Source organism: Bubalus bubalis, chromosome 9, assembly GCF_019923935.1.
Source record: "Bubalus bubalis isolate 160015118507 breed Murrah chromosome 9, NDDB_SH_1, whole genome shotgun sequence".
Classification (NCBI taxonomy): domain Eukaryota; kingdom Metazoa; phylum Chordata; class Mammalia; order Artiodactyla; family Bovidae; genus Bubalus; species Bubalus bubalis.
The window spans coordinates 28,257,866-28,277,681 of NC_059165.1; the positions used below are offsets into that span (position 1 = coordinate 28,257,866).

The following is a 19,816-nucleotide window of genomic DNA, read 5'->3' on the forward strand; positions in this document are numbered from 1 at the left end:
ATCAACTGGAACAAGACCGCAAAAGGCAGAAAGGTAACAGTAAATATCAAGCTGTGCCTCACCCAGTGGAGGCTAGTCAACAGAGCTGACGTGGTCAGCTGTTTCAGGGTAGTCGTGATGGTGCTGAGAGGTGAGATGAAGCCATATTAAGAAAAAGACAGAAGCAGACAAGTAGAGCAAAAGTGGAGTTCAGGAAAGAGTAAATATAAATATAAAAGACCAAGGTCTCTATTAGTAAAAAGGCCAAGGATGGGAACAGTGAATTCACACAAGGGAATACAAATAAGAATCGAACATATGGGAAACACATTCAGTCTTACAACATGCAATTAAATATAACAGAACAGTTAAATTGACCAAAATTTTACAAAAGAAGAAACCTAATCCATGCAAATTTCAGGAGAAATAATAGTATTTATACATGGTTTATAGCACTGAAAATTTGTATGAGCCTTTTGGAGGGAGATTTAGTAATACACACACACTGTGTGTGTGTGTGTGTGTGTGTGGACACACATCTATATACATATGTGGGCCTCCCTGGTAGCTTAAATGGTACAGAATCCACCTGCAATGCAGGAGACCTGGGTTCAATTCCTGGGTCCAGAAGATCTCCTGGAAAAGAGAATGGCTACCCACTCCAGTATTCTTGCCTGGAGAATTCCATGGACAGAGGAGCCTGGCAGGCTACAGTCCATGGGGTCGCAAAGAGTCAGACACGACTGAATGACTCACATTTATACATACACACATATACATAAATTTATTATAACCTTTGGTCCATTAATTCTATGACTTGGAATTTCTCCAGAAGAAATAATTGAAAAGGAAAAAAGTCATTTGTACAACAGGATTTTAACCATTAGCAAAAAGCTGGAAATAGTCCAACCATTCTTCAGTCATTAGACATTTAATTATGGCACAGAATCAATGCAATTTTATGTGATCATTATAAAGAAAATAGGAAAACTATGGAATAACATGAAACTGTTCATGAAATATTAAGTAAAAACATAGGACACAGACTTGTACACACACATTGTGGTGCTTTAGTCACAGTTGTGTCCAACTCTTGTGACCCCATGGGTTGCAGCCCACTACATTCCTCTGTCCATGGAATTTTCTAGGCAAGAATACTGGAGTGGGTTGCCATTTTCCTCTCCAGGGGATCTTCCTGACCCAGGGATTGAACCTGGGTCTCCTGCACTGCAGGTAGATTCTTTACTGATTGAGTTATCAGGGAAGCCCAACACACACATTACAGCCATGTAAAAATATCCCATGTGTGGATAGATTGGAACATGAATACTGAGAAAGGAAAAGTGAAAGTGACATCGCTCAGTCGTGTCTGACTCTTTGTGACCTCATGGACTGTAGCCTACCAGGCTCCTCCATCCATGGGATTTTCACAATCCTATTAGGATGTTGGTTAAAAGTATACTTTCTTTTCCTTGTTTTTTTATACAATATTGTTTTTAACATTTTAAATTAAGTTTTAATTTTTTGTTAAGGAACTCTGGGGGATAATAAAGTTGTTGGTTTTTTTTGTTTGTTTTTTGGGTTTTTTTTAGGATTTTTTTTTTTTTTAAACTTTACAATATTGTATTAGTTTTGCCAAATATCGAAATGAATCCGCCACAGGTATACATGTGTTCCCCATCCTGAACCCTCCTCCCTCCTCCCTCCCCATTCCATCCCTCTGGGTCGTCCCCGTGCACCAGCCCCAAGCATCCAGTATCGTGCAGGAATATATATGATGAAATCAGGATTGATTGAAGGATTAAGAGCCTAAGTCATACAGTCCAAGTAAGAGACTGTGATATACATAGTCTAGATTGACAAGCGATTTGATCAGAGTACAGAATGAAAATAGAAAGTAAAACTTGATCATGCCATTTTTTTAAAAAGCAACAACAGAGTTGTTTGTTTGGCAGAAAATTGAGTGAACCTATAAGTGAGAAATTAATATCAAAGATACTTTAAAAATCCCATGGATTTGGAAATTAAATGTCTACTTTTAATTAATAGGTGTATCTAACAAGTCATAACAAGGAAATAGAAAATATTTGTAATAGAATAAAAATGAAAAGTGAATTTACCGGAATTTGTTCCATGCAGTTGAAGCTGCTCAATGTAGTTAAATACAACAAGGGGCCTTGAATAAGGTATGAAAACAAATAATGGAACCTAGCATAAAATTTTGTGAAATTTTGTGAACAAAATCTGTAGTTTAGTTAATAATACTGTATCACATATTAATTTCTTATTTTTTTGAACAGCATAATATTTCTTTATATTCTCAGAATGGTGAACCTATCTTTTCTAGTCTTGATGCATAATAACTAGACTAGATGCTACAAGTTTAATCATTTATTCCACAAACATTTATCAGTCACCTACTATGTGCCAAACTCATAGTTCTAGGCACTGAGGCTTAAAAACAGGTTCATGATCTCATGGAGATTACAATCCATTCCACTGGAGGAAGAAAAACAAATAGACTTATGACAGAAAAAGAAAGACAGACAAAAATATTATATGGTATTAACTGCTATGAAAAGGATTAAAATACACTAATTTGTCAAGGTAAGTTATTTTACAGTGGGTGATGAGGGGAAGACTTTAGAGGCTGCATCAAATATTTGATATTTGACAATATCTGAATGGCAAGAAGGGGCTAGCTATGCACTATCTGAGGAGGAAGGAGTGGAAGCACAGGGATATTCCCTGGTAGACAGAAAATCAAGTACACAGGTCTAGATTTAAGACTAGTATTTTTGAGGAGTCAAAAAAAAAAAAAAAAAGACAAAAAAAAAAGAAAGAAGGACAAGAGTAGCTGGACACAATGGCCCAGGAGGAAAGGTGCGCGTGTTGAGGTAAGATATAAATCATGTAATGTTAGGGAATTTGAATAATAAGAAAAGTACAATGGGAGGCAGAAGAGATCCATAATCTGACGTACAATTTTTTAAAAAGATGACTAGTACCCCGTGAAGAATAGACTTCAGGAGATAAGAATGAAAGCAGAGAATTATATCTGGAATACAGCAGTGACCTAAGGGAGAAAAAAAAATGGTAGCCTGAACAAGGATGAGGATGGTAGAAAGAGATAAATTAATCTGTCAGAAACTGTACCGGAGACAGAGTCTATAGAACTTCTGATACATTGGCGAGCAGGGTCACTGGAGGGAGATGCGTCCTGAAGACAAAGAGAAAAGGAAAAAGAAGACTCAGGGTGAGTCTAATTGGATGGAAAGCTGCCTTAAAGGAAACACTGCCAGAACTGATGCTGTGAGCAAGCATTGGTAGCAACAAGTAAAGGACAGACCAGACTGGGGAGAAATTATTGCTCAGTGTATCTGCCCAAGTGAGTCATTCCAGAGTGCCTTCTCACTGAGAAAAGGAAGAGCACAATGTTCTACCAGAAAGACTGTTGGGTCATGAGTTAATTACAGAGACCTTGAATTGCAACAAGCCTACAGCTTCTGGGGAAAGATAGGGCCTGGTTTACATAATGGTTAAAGCAACAAGGTCTAGGAATCCATCAACCTTTTATGCGTGACCTCATTGATCCCCACAAAAATCAATCAAGCTTCTGATATCCATATTGACAAGCCATGAAAAAATAAGTCTTCTTGTGTTTGTTTTTGTTTTAGTCCCAAGAGAAATGCTTAGACCAAAGGGAAAATATTTAAAGACCACCATCACACTGGTTTTCTCTTATTTCCATTTTTAGAAGGACATTGAGATTTCACAGTGGCCTGAAATTCTCTGTAAATTTCATTGTTTAGAGCTACTCCATGCTTCATTTGGGAATCTTAGTTCCCTGCACCATAAACGTTTAATTGTTTATGGAGAACAAATAACACTTGGATAAAATATCTAGACTAAAATAATCTATCCCTCCTACCAAGTAAAAGGCACTCCACATAACATTTGGAAAGTAATATTTGCCAACTTCTTGACTTCAACCCTAAAACTTGCTTTTGAAAAAAAAAAAGTCCTAAAATATCAGGAGTAAAAAGACTCTTTTAGCAAAGTTGTTCTATAAATTAATTTTATATTTAGACACAATTTGATGATCAAGACAACCCACAGAAGTACTTTTAAGATATGTTTTCAACTTTTGAGATTTTAACCAGGTAGATGGATGGATCAAGAGACTGAAAAAAGAGCTTTCACCACATAGGTCATTGGTTCAAACCCAACCCAACTCAGTGGGAAAGCAGTTACCCATCTGCTGATCTTTATGAAATGTACTGGTGGGCTAAATTCAATTTCTAACAAGGAAAATAAACAGCTACAATTGCTGGGAGCCTAGATGTGGGGCCAGGGATTCATTTAGTTGTTTCATGTCAGGACCGATACACATCAGAAATACTACATTGCAGGACTGACCGAACTGCATATTGTTGATAAAAATACATATTGTTGATGAAAAAATCAAGGAAATTCACACGCATCTACTTATGTATATGTGTACATCTACGGCTGTGTGTATATATACATACAAATAAATGTATACACATATATGTATGTGTAAATATATACACTTTTCTTTTGATATATCATAGATCTAAATATTTGTGAGCAAAGATTCACAGCATAGTTCTGTGGACCCTTACCACTCCTAATATATCCCTAGACATTCAAGAATCCCATATTCACAAATGCACCTCTTGCATATAATTTCTTCCTTAAAAGCACTATGATATAAATGAAAAAAAATGAATTGACTCTGTTAGGCCCTTCATAGAAATGTTTATATATGCGCCTAGCTTTTCCTACATTCCATTTCCATTAAGAGATGTATGTTTCTTGCCCATATCCTCACACCACAAGTTAACTGCCTTTCCACTTTCACTTAATTTTAATCCCCTCTTTGTTGAACAATTTTTCTGCTGGCTGGAACACTGGCTGGAGTTGTTTTATGAAATGCTTTTGTCTTGTTAGCCTAGCAAAATTAATAAACCTCACGGACCTTCAGGGCCATAGTACATAGCCAAGCCCAAAAAGTTCAATCAGTAAGCATTCCTTGCAATGTACCATTTTGCTAAATTGGTAACAACTCAGGCGCATTATGTTGGGAGGAGTCACTTAGTGAGTGAGTGAGACCAGCTGATTACTCAATCTTTTCCCCTCAGTGCAGCTTTTTATTTCCATTATTTGTCTTTAGTAGAATAAACTTAAATTTTGCCACATGTTATGGGACAAAAATATTTATATTATTGAAGACCTACAGGTTCTGGAAGTCTTAGGAATCTAACAAACTTGAAGGATCTATGGATTCAAGTACATCCTTCTCTCCTAAAAACTAGCTGAAAGTTGGCTAGCAAAGAGAGAGTCAGACCAATACCTAAATGGACAGTTAGAAGAATAAAGATGCTGTTACCTTGAAGAGAGAAATTTGTAGGAGGAAATGAGAATTTCAGGTTTAGACATCTTGATTTCAAGGTCTGTTCTGACAGCTAGATAAAAGATATGAAATAGGAAGATGAATCTTTAGTAAAAGACTAAAAAACAAACTATAAACTTGGACATCTTCAGTATGAAGGCTGAAGCTGAGGTGACGGGTACAGAAAAGGCTTTTCTGAAGTCAGTCAGCCAGTACATACGAACCCAGCTCTTCACGTGTGTTGAGGGTCAGACTTCACAAGCTCAGTCACAGTTCAAGATGTCAGTTTTGTGTTCACTGTTTTTCTTTGTATTAAACATTTTTTTCCTAAGGACACTTTATTTTCACACATGAAAGGGACTACTCAATTTAGTTTTAAAAAAAAAAGACAAAGAAGCCTTCAGTTGGCCATTTTAGTCATATGAAAACTAAGAGGAGAAGAATGTCTCTGTGAAAGCATCACAGGCAGAGTCTCCTATTCAGTTAAGTGTCCACTCCTCCATTTAGCCTCCACTGCATGGACATTTACTTTGTTCCAAAGTTGAGCAAAATTTCACTGCCAAAATACACAAACCAGTTTCTGAAAGCAAAATGTTAATTCGTCAAGTCATGTCCGGTTTCCTTTTCTTTATGAGAAGGTTTTTCATTACAAATTCAATTTCTTTAATAGATAAAAGGCTATTTAGATTTTCTATTCTGTTTTCTTTTTATTAAGGGTGGCAGTACAATGATACCAACTTGAGGAAAAGCTTATATTTTTATAATTTCTAACAATAAAGGAGAAAAGGGCTCTCCTTACAAGAAATCTTTTGTTTAAATCTTCCCTTTCTGTTGAAAATTAAGCCACCATGAACATGAAGCCAAAAAATGTTGGTCTTTCCTTCTAATACAACACAGATGGACAATGTGCCACTCCGAGGCCATGCAGGGGACCAGCTTTTCAGCACTGGAAAGGTCACATCAGAATTAAGTTGGTTTCAGTAAAATGAAAACAAATGAAAACTTTGTGTTTACCCCTCAAACCCAGTTTTTTAGGTTCCTCCATAAAGACACAGCCAGGCGCACCCACCGCTGCTCTATTACCCACCACAGGCTCTGCTCTTCATACTCTGGAGAGAGGCACCGGTTCACCGCCCAGGAAATCTCATCATGAAGCACCTTTAGGACTTTTATGAGACAGAGGGTCTGTGCTTCGCTCTCCAGAAAGTGCTCCATGAATGTTGCTGGAACAAATTAACAAACTGAATTATTATTATATCTTTCCTTCTTGCTTGATTCTTCCCAAAAAAAGCATAAAGAAGCATAGATTCAGAGTTTTAGTAATTAATAAGAGCTTTTTGGTCTAGAGAAAAACAAATATTGCATACTAACGCATATATATGGAGTCTAAAAAGATAGTACTGATGAAATTATTTGCTGGTCCCACTCCAGTGTTCTTGCCTGGAGAATCCCAGGGGCAGGAGAGCCTGGTGGGCTGACGTCTATGGGGTCACACAGAGTCGGACACGACTGAAGTGACTTAGCAGCAGCAGCAGCAGAGGAGATGCAGACATAGAGAACAGACTATAGACACGGTGCAGGGATACGAAGGAGAGGGTGGAATGTATGGAGAGAGTAACATGGAAACTTACAATACCATATGCAAAATAGACAGCCAATGGGAATTTGCTGTGTGACTCAGGGAACTCAAACTGGGGCTCTGTGACAACCTAGAGGGGTGGGATGGGGAGGGAGGTGGGAGGGACGTTCAAAAGGGAGCGATATATGTATACCTATGGCTGATTCATGTTGATGTTTCACAGAAACCAACGGAATTCTGTAAAGCAATTATCCTTCAATTAAAAAATAAATAAATTTTAAAAATAGAGCTCTTTGGTCTGTGTATAATTTAGTATAAAACATGTTACTCTCTCCATACAGTCTACCCTCATAAAAAATGATCCTTCACACCTGTGTAAGAGTTGGGAGCACCAACATTTGCTGTAAGAAAAAATAGTGAATCTGACCTCATTTATGACTGCTACACAAAAGATTTAAAGGGAATTAATTTTGCCCTTGAAGTGTTTTGATGTGAAGCAATGTCACTTATGAGATTTTCTCATGAATTTATCTTTTGGCTAATTTATTTATAAATTTAACATCTTCCACTTTTATAGGTAAGCAGGAAATAAAATTTCCTAATATTTATGCTAAAGTTACCTCTCCCTTTATTCAATTATTCCAAAATTTTTATAAATCCATTCATACTCAATTTACCTAGACTGATTCCCTATTGTCATCAACTGTTATAGTAAAAGAGAGAATTTGAAGAAAAGACCTAGATTACTCACTATAGACTCTTGTTCAATCACTTCAGGATTGGAAGCCTCAGTTTTCTTATCTGTCAGATAGACCTAATATGACCTATACTTCATAGGGACGATGTGGAGGGGTTGAAGTACCAATATCAAAAGACTTTGTAAACTATAAAGCCCCTCACAATATGCAAAGTATTATGACCCTGTCTTTATTGTTCAGCTAATCTACTCAATCCCTTATTATTTGAAAGATGCCCTCTGCACCTTCCACAATTCTAGAATGCCCTTCTTGGATACCTCCCCCTGCCCATCCCCCATCCCTACCACACACACGCCATGAGCTCTTGGAAGGCCACGTCAAAGTCTCTTATTATACCAGATATCCAGGGTCTTAATAGATATTTGTTATAAAATTAAAGACAGAAAGCAAAACATGTTAAATATGGAAGAGTACTTTGAGAAATGTAACTTTTTTACATTTAAATGGGACTTTAAGTTTACTATACACCCACATATACACATATATATATAAAACTGTAGTTCTCAAAAAGTAAACTAAGCATATATTATTATCCTCATTTTGTCAAATGGAAAATAAAGTTCAAAAGAATTAAGTGAGTAAGCTACCAGTGAGTAACATTCCGTGCTTCACAAATGTGAAGTGTTTCCATTTTCTGCATGTGAAAATATTTTCCTTTCTCACCTTTCCACCTCATTGTTTTCCAAAGCAAATTGAGGAAATGAGAAGACCCCTCCATCACAATTTACGAAGTACATTTATGCAGCATGATCTTCTACGTGAATCCCCCTGCATCAGAGTTTTTCTTACTGGAAGCCTGGAGTTTCTAGAATCTATCTGAGAGAGAGAAAGGTGTGGGCCATTGTTCTGCCTTAGCAAAATGGTCCTTTTCACTTCTGAGTGCTCCTGATTCCAGGAAGAAAGGCTCCATTGCCTCTCACCAATCTCCTACATAGTTCTTAATAAACTGAAGATCATATGGCAGAAGGAATTGAGCATTTGAAGAAGTGACAGTTGAAAGTGCTGGAATACACATTTGGCACTTAAAGAACCACAAATCAGTCACAATCAGTAAGTGAAACATTTTTACCAACCTAGCTATAGGAAGTAATCTTTATCTCTTACCTGCAAAATAGACCTGGGGAAATATAGTCATCCCTTTGTATCTACAGGGAATGGATTCCAGGACCCTTGCAGATACCAAAATCTACTGATGCTTAGGTCTCTTATATAAAATGGTTTAGTATATGTAACCTACAGATATCATCTAGTATATTTTAAATTATCTCTAGATTACTTTTACTTACAATGTATATGCTATGTTAATAGTTGTAAATGCTATATAAATTGTTGCTTGTATGTGGCAAATTCAAGTTCTGCTTTGGGGAGATTTCTGGAATTTTATTTTTTTATTTTTTTTTTAATTTTATTTTATTTTTAAACTTTACATAACTGTATTAGATTTGCCAAATAAAAAATATTTTCAATCCATGGTTGGTTGACTCCATGTATACAGAACCCTCAGATGTAGAACCCACAGATACGAAGGATGAGCTATACAGATGGGGCTGCCTTTCAAGCCCCTTTATATAGGCAGAGGCATTTTAAAGACAATAGGGGACAAAGAGAGGGAGTGAAGGATGAAGGGAAGAAGGTAAGGATGGGGAGAAATAACATCTCAACAATGCAAATGGAGTGTATGGCCTACCAGCTTAGAGGTGGGACACTGAAGGACAGTTGCTCTAGATTCTGGAAAGGAAGGCAGAGGCCACTGCCAATCACCTGCAGAAGACACGATGTCATTCAAACACAAGATGCAGTGATTTGGAGCAAAGGATGGAGAAAATCTATGACAGAGCTGGTGGAAATTCTGAGAAAATGGAGGTTTTTAGAAGAATGTCTGTTGCCACCCAAATGACCAAAAGAGATGCCAAACCTATCTGCTTAGTAGTAACTACTAGCTATTCTGTATTGAACACAACTTTGTGAAAACCATTTCACTAACAACAAACTCTTATTATCAGCCAAGTTTTTAAGTATTCTGTGCGTGCTAAGCTGCTCCAGTCATGTCTGACTCTTTGCGACCCTATGGACTGCAACCCACCAGGCTCTTCTGTTCATGGGATTCTCCAGGCAAGAATACTGGAGTGGGTTGCCTGCCCTCCTCCAGGGTTAAGTACTCTACATTGATTATCTGAATGACTTCTGGTGACAACTCGGTGAGGCAGAAAGGGAGCCAGGAGAGAATTAGGCGATTTGCCTGAAGTTCAACAACTTGCAAATAACAGGGTCAGGAGCGGAACCTGGGCAATTCCACTCTGAAGTCCACATTCCTAGCCATCCACTATGCACGCAGATGCTCATGTAATCCATGCTGTGACACAGCCAAGAAGGCACTGTGAGAAAGCGGAGACTGAAAGGTTAGTACCTACCTGCTCAGTGTCAGACATAAAAGGTGGGGCCAGGATTCAGACCAGGCCTATCGTAATCCACAGCCCATAAAGTTGCCCTCAACACATAACCTGCCCAGGAAAGAAGTATCCTTTCCAGAACTATAGATCCCATAAAGGAAATGGGATCGTTTCTATGTTTTTATGTCTCAGAATTCTCAGAGCCAGGTTTGATGTGATGCTTTGGCTCAGGAAGGTGTTCACATTCCCAAGTCCCCACTCAGAAATTACACATTTTTCCACTTGGAATATCCATTAGGATTCCCAGGAGTAATCAGCAATCAAAGACAAACTAAAAACCTTCACCCAATTAAAAGGGCTAAGGAAGAAGAAACTAACATTCTCCTAAGCAGCTGAGCTAGGGAAAAATCTGTTTGAGAACAGTTTCTGCTTTCTGTAAAGGCAAACAGGGTTGGATTTATTTCAATAGAACCACATTCTCAGAAATCCCCTTTTTAATAAGTTGCAAAACTACTGTTCCCCAGGCTCACTCTTGGATATTTCCTACTTCATCTTTCTTTACATCTCAACTCAGAAGAACTTAGTTGGGTAATAACAAGAGTAAAATCTGAAAATGAATAAAGCATTTGGGAGGAAAAATGTCATTAAAAATATAGGCTTATTTGCCCCTGAACTTTACTTTCTTATCCAGGAAGCCCTGACCTGTCATGGCCAGGGCCAGTTGAGACAAAACTAGGAAAAATTAGGAAAACTCTTCCTAAACTGCCGTAACCTCCCCTTCCCCAGCCACCACCCCAGTATACACACTGCCTCCGTCCAATGTCCTCTGATATTGAGTATCCGTGTACTTTGGAGCTCTAGCAAACTCTATTCAGATTGGTAACTCAAATGTCCCTATGTACACACACATACGCCAACAAAGCAGCTCTAAGACAGGTCAGTGGGGAATACTCTCGGATTACATGAGATCACACAGTACACTGCCTAGGTGACAGACACCTATCACCTAGACACTCACTTACACAAGACCAGTGCTGCATCCAGCTCACAAGAGGCCAATGACTGGCCCAACCTCTAGTCACCTAGAGTGGTGGCTTCAACTTCAATACAGAAGCAGCAGCAAATCTATAGTTTAAACACACAGGAATTTGACAGTTACTGGCCATCCAGTCCACCCCCATCCCATCCTCTCAAAAGTTTTTTCTTCTTCCATGTCCACGCCCTTCCATGCTCTCATGTTCTCAAGCAAGCTTTGTCCAGTTGTCTGGACTCTAACGATGAGTGAGCAACATGCTCTCCCTTTTGTCTGTGACTGTGCCCCAAACACTGTCAGCAGTAACCTCTGTCCTGTCTTGGAAAACAGCCCTGAATTGCGCTCTTCTACTGCCGGTCTCCCCTTTCAGAGCAGCCCATTAGATCCCTTGTGTGTATGACCCTGTCAGTGGGCAGTGAGGGAAGTCCTGGAGTGATTCATGTTTCCCGGACAATTCTGCACGGATTCATTCACATACAGTAAATCTCCTTGTCCCAAGAGTGCTAAGATATCATCTTGGAAAGCTTAGAGTATCACAGACACAGGAAGCCAAGGGTAAGTTCATGAGAAGCAAACTCTTTATTTGACATGGAAACTCCTCAAGCATTATTCCAGAGCACCAAATTCACCGAGTTTAAAGCCACAACTGCTCTAATTAGCTCTGTCTTGTACAAAACCACTGGCTACAAAGAAGATATTTTTGACCTATTTAATTCAAGGGCTCTGCCTTTGTGGGGGAGGATGATTATTTTAATGCTTTGGGCTTTTATGGACATAAATTTTAAAAAAAATCATCATTCTCCAACTGCTGCTTTGTATTTAATCTATACCAAACCATAGCCTTAAGAAACATCAGTAAATCTGAATGAGGACTTTCTGGGTGCAAGTCTCTATGTTCGGGACCAGGAAGATGGGAAAGTCTTTACCTAACGTTAGTAATCAAGGAAAGAATTCAGGCAAGTGCTGATAATTCTGATTCAACACTAAAACTTCCAGACAATTGAAGGAAGAGTGGAGAACTGCTTAATGTTAAAAAGAAAAAAAATTAGATAAAAATGCCAGCTCAGTATCTACAAAGCCAAAAGTAAAGTGTTAGTTATTCAATTGTTTTGGCTCACGGAGATAATAAATCCAGGCTCCAGGAAACCATACAAGAAGAATGGACCAAAATAAGTAGAAATAAATGGAAAAGCTGAAAAAAGCAGCCCCACCCTATCCGCACCCTACCTCCCTGACGCATACACACTCATCAGTCTATTTTTTCCCCTAGAAAACCTTCCTCCTTCTTCCCAATATAAACATCTTCTTGATTTTTCTAAATAATTACTGCTAGAAGTCATTTTACATTGGCTTTGTCTACACACACTAAGGGCTTCCCAGGTAGCTCAATGGTAAAGAACTCATCTGACAATACAAGAGACATGGGAGATGAGGGTTCGATCCCTGGGTCAGGAAGATCTCTTGGCGGAGGAAATGACAACCCACTTCAGCGTTCTTGCCTGGAAAATCCCATGGAAAGGAGCCTTGTGGGCTACAGTCCATGGAGACACAAAGAGACACGACTGAGCAACTGAGCATGCATGCACATACACTAAATGGGGAAGAAAAATAAACTACAAGCCATCTGGTGATCCAGTCACATAAGGCGGTATTCTATGCCTGCCTGTATTTTTGTATTGTAACCCATTTGTGTAAGAAAACCCATGTCAGACGAGGGGGAACATCCCATCTCCACTGGAGTGGATCTCTATCAAAAACACACAGACAGAGTCAGAATGCCAACATGCCAATGCCACTACCCCCAGGGACTTTTGGTGTGAGCTTTTCTATCTTTTATATCTACACTCACTCCCAGATGATCTCATCTAGTTCCATGACTTTTCATGACAAATTATTTCCAAATTTGTATCTCCAGCCAGGGCCACCCCTTGAGCATTTGAGACCTGGGCAAATTTTTTTTTTTTTTTTTTTTTTGCCAATCTCTGTCTCTATAAACAATTTGAGTCACCCATAATCTGCCTGTCAGCACCATTCTGGTGGCCCAATTTCACTCAGTCTTGGAAAGACCCTGCTGAACAGTGGAGCGATCCCCCTGGGATGACCCCATCCATGGTGCACTGACATTTCCAGTTGCCCCAGGCCCCAGAGGGCACTTTAAAAAGCTGGAGAAAGTCAGTCCAAAGCCTGGGACCCCAGAGGTACACAGTTGGGCCAGTGGCCTGCTTTTCTTGGATGAAGGGGACACTGTTTCCAGCCTCAAACTATTCCAAATTTCAAACTTGTCAGAAGTCACCCGCTTCCCAGCATATAACCATTCACCAGTCCAACAACTGGCACATTTACATGTATTCATTTCTCAATAAAAATATCCATATACATGTGCATATTATGTGTCGGTCTGTCTCTATCCTCTCTCCACAAAGTTACACTGCAAAATGAAGCCCTCAGGATGTCCAGACCATTACTATCATGATGGGGGGAAGAAGAGGTGGTAGCCTATCAAATCCTACATGATCATCAATTCCATGCAAAAAAAAAAAAAACTCAGCTAATCTCATTTTGCCCAAAAATGTTGCTTGGGGTAGGGTAGGAGAGAGGAAGCCATGAATTCAAAAAAAGAATCTAGGCTGTATAAAGATGATTTCCCTTCCTCTATGCCCAGAACGAGGACAGTTAAGGCTCTCCTGAACCAAATGAGCAAAACTTCTCACTCAAGATGGGCACAGAGAAGAGCTGAAAAGAACATAAGGTTGAGGAGAGGTTGTCTTCTTTCCTCTACTCGCCCTGCTTCCCAAATTTACCCCATTTACCATGAAAACTACTAATAGGAATGATCCACATCTGAGAGCTGCCCCCTCAGACATCGGGGGACATGCCTACTGGTTCCTAGCAGTTAAAGAGAATCACCACAGGGTTAAATGGGACTTCTTGTGTTGCAGCACTCACCCTAGGGACTGGCATCAAGTTCTTCCAGGAAACTTTGAGAACTTGGAAGGCTCAAAGAGGATAACATGTACCACAATCAATCAACAGAACTGCATAGCACGTATTCAGTTAAAACCGCAACTGGTTAAAAAAAAAAAAAAAAAGACCCCAAAGGTTTTACTCCCTTAAACCACTGTCGTGACCCTTCTGCAATATTATGAGTGGTACTCCCTGCTTCTATTTGCTGGATAACAACTAGGTTCCTTTTGTTTTACAAGATAAACTATGACCTTTTCCAAATATATACTATCACTTTCCCCTTTCAAATGACTTTTAAAGTTTGCCAGCTTGTGACTTCAAGCCTACACGCCCCTGTTAAATGTCATAAGTTTGCCCTACCTATATGTCACAAGGTCCCTCCTTTTCCGCTAACCTTAAAACAGTTTTTGGGTAGGGGAGCGTTCTTGGGTTGTCCACATGTACAAACAGCTTATGATTAGATATGTGAAGAACAGAGGGATGATCACAACCTAACTTTCTACTGAGTGCCGATGTTCTGAAAACAACCAAAGCTATATTCAAAATTTGAAATGTAAGGACTTCTGTATTCCTACAGAAAAATTTAGTGGTTTTTTCTTACTTAATGCCAGCCAACATGGACCAAAAATCTGGTTGACTCACCTTGACCTTCTACCATGGACCTATCACTGGCAGAATTTTCCTTGAATATATAGTACAGAGCTACATGACCAGTGACCAAAATCAGAACATTTCTATTGCTTATGCTGGCATTCTATACCCCTGCTCATTGCTTTTGACATTAACCACAGAAAGCTATTTGACAACAGGTTCAGGTTATATCTGACTGGGCTTCCTTGGTGGCTCAGTTGGTAAAGAATTTGAAATAGTTTGATCCCTTGGTGGGGAAGATACCTTGGAGAAGGGAATGGATATCCACCCAGTATTCTTGCCTGGAGAATTCCACGGACAGAGGGGGCTGGTGGGCTATAGTCCATGGGGTCACAAAGAGTCGGACACAACTGAGTAACTAACACTTCACTTCACATCTGCCAACAGAGTTGGCCAAAGAGCAACATATCTTTGCTCCCTTACAGAATTCTGCATTCAATAAATAAGAGTAAAATCACTGCTCAAAAAACACCAAGTAATATTCCCAAAAGTGTTCACCTTCATACTCTTAAAATCTTTCCTGTTAAAGGAAATATATTTAGCAAATTACCACGTTATGTGCAGAACTGTGACCTCCTCATTTACACTTGGTTGACTCATTCTTGAAGGAATAGAAGGTAATCTTGAAATTAAATGCTTGACTATCACTTTGGGGTATAGGCTGATAAACTAGCATCAATTGTGTTGAACAGCCAATTAATGTAGAGAGTAAAGACCTTTCCAATTGCCCTCCAAATACCCTTGAGAGAGGCATGCAAGGTCACAATGAAGCCCTTACATGTTAAAAGAATGAATGCATTGAGAAGTTTTGTTCCAGTTTATCAAGAAGTTCAGGACACAGAATGAAAAAAAAAAATTGCCCTTTGGGAAAATATCCTCAAAGAAGTGGAAGAAACTTGTAGATTCTGATTCTATAGCAGAAAGAAATCAAGCCCCTCTCTTGTCTCTGGGAAAACATTGCAGGCTGATGTATCAGTACAGCCATCTTTATTTCTGTTTTGTGAATCTAACCAACCAAGCCTTTTTTTCCACAAAGGTGTCTCACATCTGTAATTTTGGAGCTCCTTCAATCCAGCCTCCACAATGCTGCCAGAGTGGTCATGCTAAAATGTAAACCCAGTCATCTTACTTCCTCGTTTAAAATCCTTTCAGCTTCATTGATGTTATATAAAACTCAAACACCTTAGCATGGCATACAAAGATGACCTTCCTTACAACATCTCTTTCCACTTCCCAACTCTTACCTTATGCTCCAATCATAACGAATCACCTGCAGTTCCCAGAATGCCCCGTGTTCTCTCATGCTGCCAAGGCTTGGTTCATAATGTTCCTTCTTCCGGGAATTTTATTCCCACCACTGATTGCTGGGATTAATCTCCTGGATAAATATATTCAGTTCTTAAGACCAAGCTCACACATTCTTCCCTGGAAAGCCTTCCTTAGGTTTACCAATGTGATCTAAGCTTCCTCCTCTCTGTTCCTGCAGCATTGGGTCATAACTGTGTTATAGATCTTATCACACTACAGACGATGTAACCATCTACCTACAGAAAGAGAAATTACTTAGGACATCTCTCATACAGAATTATATATGAGGAAATGCTATGTAAAAATATGTTATAAATATTAAAACATAGGTAAATATAAAACAAAAAGATTGTGAAGCCATTTGGCCCATGAATTTTTCTTTCTTTTTTCCCCCTGTGGTCTCTTGCAAGGCCTTTGGGTACTATTTAGTTGATTATATTCACCAAACAGAGAGCAACATGGCTGTCTAAGACCTCCCTCTACAATCATGAACCAGAAGGTATTCGCATTACCTTTGCTCACATTCTATTGGCCATACCTAGATGTAAAAGAGAGGAGAAATGTAATCTCCAGTTATATGGCCAAGTTATATAACTTAGGGATTACACATGCCAAGCTAAACTTAGGGGTTCTCATACTTACAAAAGAAAAAAAGGAGAAGGATGAGAAGGAAGAGGAGGAAAGAATAGATACTGAAGGACATCTAGGAATGAGTAACTTAAATGCAAAGTTTATTAAATACTTAAATAGTATGTTTCTAATGACATAGCAAATACAGAAGTTTACAAAAATAGAATTACAAAAATATTTTGAATAAAGTTTCCCATCACCTAATACAGAAAAAAGTGACTGGAGAATTCATGGAGAAATGGAGGAAGAGAATAGAATCAGAGCTTGACTATGTTGAATATACTCCTATTTTATAGGAACCGATAACTTATCTCTCAAATTTAAAACATGAGCTTTAGACATAACAGTCCCTGAGCTTTTTAACCTCTGGGCTATAAATTAGTAGATATGCATCAACTCTGCTTGTGAAACTTTTCTCTTGGCAGACAGAAGAAGAGCCCAGCCTATACAAAGTAGTTTCCTGAGGTTTAACATAGTAGAGGTAGAGATTGCGACAAAACTGCACCCTCTGCCAAAACTTAAGGAATTCACTAATTTCCCCAATGGCTTCTGTACTTGCTCAATTTCTGAACAACATGATCCTGAAAGGAGCAACTTATTACTTAAAAATAAACCTTGAGTATCATATAAACATATATTTTACAACAACTGACCTAAACTTTGGTTTCTAAAGTACCTGGGCCCTTGGTTTTTCCTTTGCTGTTGAACATCAGAGTCATGTCAAAAAGCTAACCCTTTGTGCTCTGTGTTGTTCACTGATGTGGCTCTGAATTGGGCACAGTTGCTGTTCTCCCAGGGAAAGGGGAGCCTGGTGGGCTGCCATCTATGGGGTCGCCCAGAGTCAGACACGACTGAAGCAACTTAGCAGCAGCAGCAGCTGTTCTCTAGAAACTCAAGGCCAATCATCACTAAAAACTGTGCTTGTCTTGCCTTCAGGAATCACAGAAAAGAGAACAATTAGGAGAAAAGCTGCTGTGGCAGAAATCAACTTCAAGATCTACTAGAAGATTTTGATCCCTTGTTTGGGAGCCTTATGTTAGCTTCCAGAGATGGAAAAATAATAAATGGACTTGACAAGATGAGAAGGAAAGTCAGCCAGTTGTTGGAGAACACAACTCACTGAAAAGAACAGGAGAAAGAGAGAGGAAGAGAAACAGACACACAGATATCCAGCTTTGTGGAAAGAATACAAAAAGACAGGTAAATTTCAATAGCAGGGGCATAGTTTAGCTCTATTGGCCAATAGAAAGTAGTTTTAATAGTAGCTTTACAAAATAATTTATAATTTTGTTTTTAGCCATATCATTAAACTAAATACCCACAGATTCCTTCTGCTTTCAAACACACATGCACACACACACACCTTTTAAATGCATAAAAATTTCATACAAATGTAAGGGAAATTTTTAAGGGCCAAAAGTGAAGAAGAAAGTGAAAAGCACGGTAGGAATCCTTGGAAGGTTTGCCAACCTCAGGAACCTAAAGTGCTTAAGTTCTAACACATATGTGGGAGAGGCAGGAGATGGAATGAAGATCTTCACATACAGTTGGGATCTTTAAAGATCTACACCTACATTGCAAGGGTATTTTAGAAAAAATTCCTCCGCTAGTCTAGGGAAATAACAAGTAAGCTTGCCTATTTGGGCCTGGGACCTGGGTGGCTGAGACACAGTCTTCCCTGAAAATATGTAACAGTAAGTATGCCACATTTGGGTTTCTGGTTCAAATTTATACTTCCTACTTGGTCCAGAGTCCACTGAGAAGTAACATAGAATCAGACCCAAAGTTTGCATATGCTAGTCCCACACTCCCGATTTGCAGATGCAAACTATTATATATATAAGAAAGAAAGAAATAGACCTAAAGTGAATGATACCTGGGGTGACTGGCATAGGCAGAACCACTCCTGGAGGATATATGTCCAACACACGCCAGACAAAAGCCTTCAGGCAAAGTCCTGCTTAAGACTTCTTACAACTAAAAATTACAAAACATCCAAGAAACAATTCAAATGAACAAGAGAAGCAGATACAACAGTAGTATTAAACTCTAAGCACTCTAGACCTTAGAACTATTACAAAGAACCTATAGAATTAGTTAGGCTTCCCTGGTGTCTCAGATAGTAAAGCGTCTGCCTGAAATGTGGAAGACCTGGGTTTGATTCCTGGGTCGGGAAGATCCCCTGGAGAAGGAAATGGCAACCCACTCCAGTACTCTTGCCTGGAAAATTCCATAGATGGAGCAGCCTGGTAGGCTACAGTCCATGGGGTTGCAAAGAGTCGGACACAACTGAGTAACTTCACTTTCGTAGAATAAGTATTCAAGAATAATGACATAAAAGAAAATTAAAAACAAGAAAAATGTGCAAAACAATATCTAAAAAGAATGGGTAGATTTGAAGGAAAAATATAGGACTTCTAGAAATTAAAAAGAAAGGCTCTGAAATTAAAAGTCCAATTGTTGGTTCAAACTGCAAATTAATTACATCTAAAGAAAGAACTCGTGAACTACAATTAAGCAAGGAGTCAATTAAGAACTTGCAATTAAGTAATATGAATTCTCTTTCTGAGGTGACTACTGATTATGTTGATTATTCTCATTCTTTCTTTCATTATTTTTAATCTCTCTTTTGTATTCTCTGTCTCTTTATCTCTCTGTGTTGTAACATTCATGGAGAGACAATATTGGAAATAACATCTGAAATGTTTGAAAATGTTTTAGAATCTTTCCAAATTGATCAGAAATGCAATCGTTGGATATAGTAAACATGATTTCAAACCATTGTTAAATACAATGTCCTTATGAGGATATTGTCTCTAACTTTCAATTATCTGGATGTAAAACTGTGACACTGACCGTTACTTTCTCTCAGTCCTTTGAATAGAAAAACAGCGAATTAGATACAGGTAAAAAAAAAAAAAAGGTAAACATATAGGTAAATCTAAATAAATCCCTGGCTATATAAAATAATGATACTAACTAAGAACTAATGTAGGTAATTGTGATGGTTAAGTTTATACATCAGTTTGGCTGGGACATGGTGCCCAGGTACTTGGTGAAACTTTACAGATATTTCTGTGAAAATATTTTTTGAATGGGTTAACACAA

The 19,816-nt window shown here is 38.7% G+C and overlaps 1 long non-coding RNA gene across 2 annotated transcripts in view; it reads right to left on the reverse strand.

Annotated features, from left to right (window-relative positions):
- Nucleotides 1–6,198: 6,198 nt before the first annotated feature.
- Nucleotides 6,199–19,816, reverse strand: part of LOC123335001 — a 55,999-nt gene continuing 42,381 nt past the window's right edge. Inside the window, exons 3-4 of one of the 2 annotated variants that reach the window (XR_006553199.2) lie at nucleotides 6,483–6,618; nucleotides 6,199–6,341 (exon numbers count right to left, since the gene is read on the reverse strand). This is a non-coding gene — a long non-coding RNA (uncharacterized LOC123335001). Of the gene's footprint in view, nucleotides 6,619–19,816 lie in introns of both variants that reach the window. The other variant, XR_006553198.2, reaches the window with a different exon arrangement.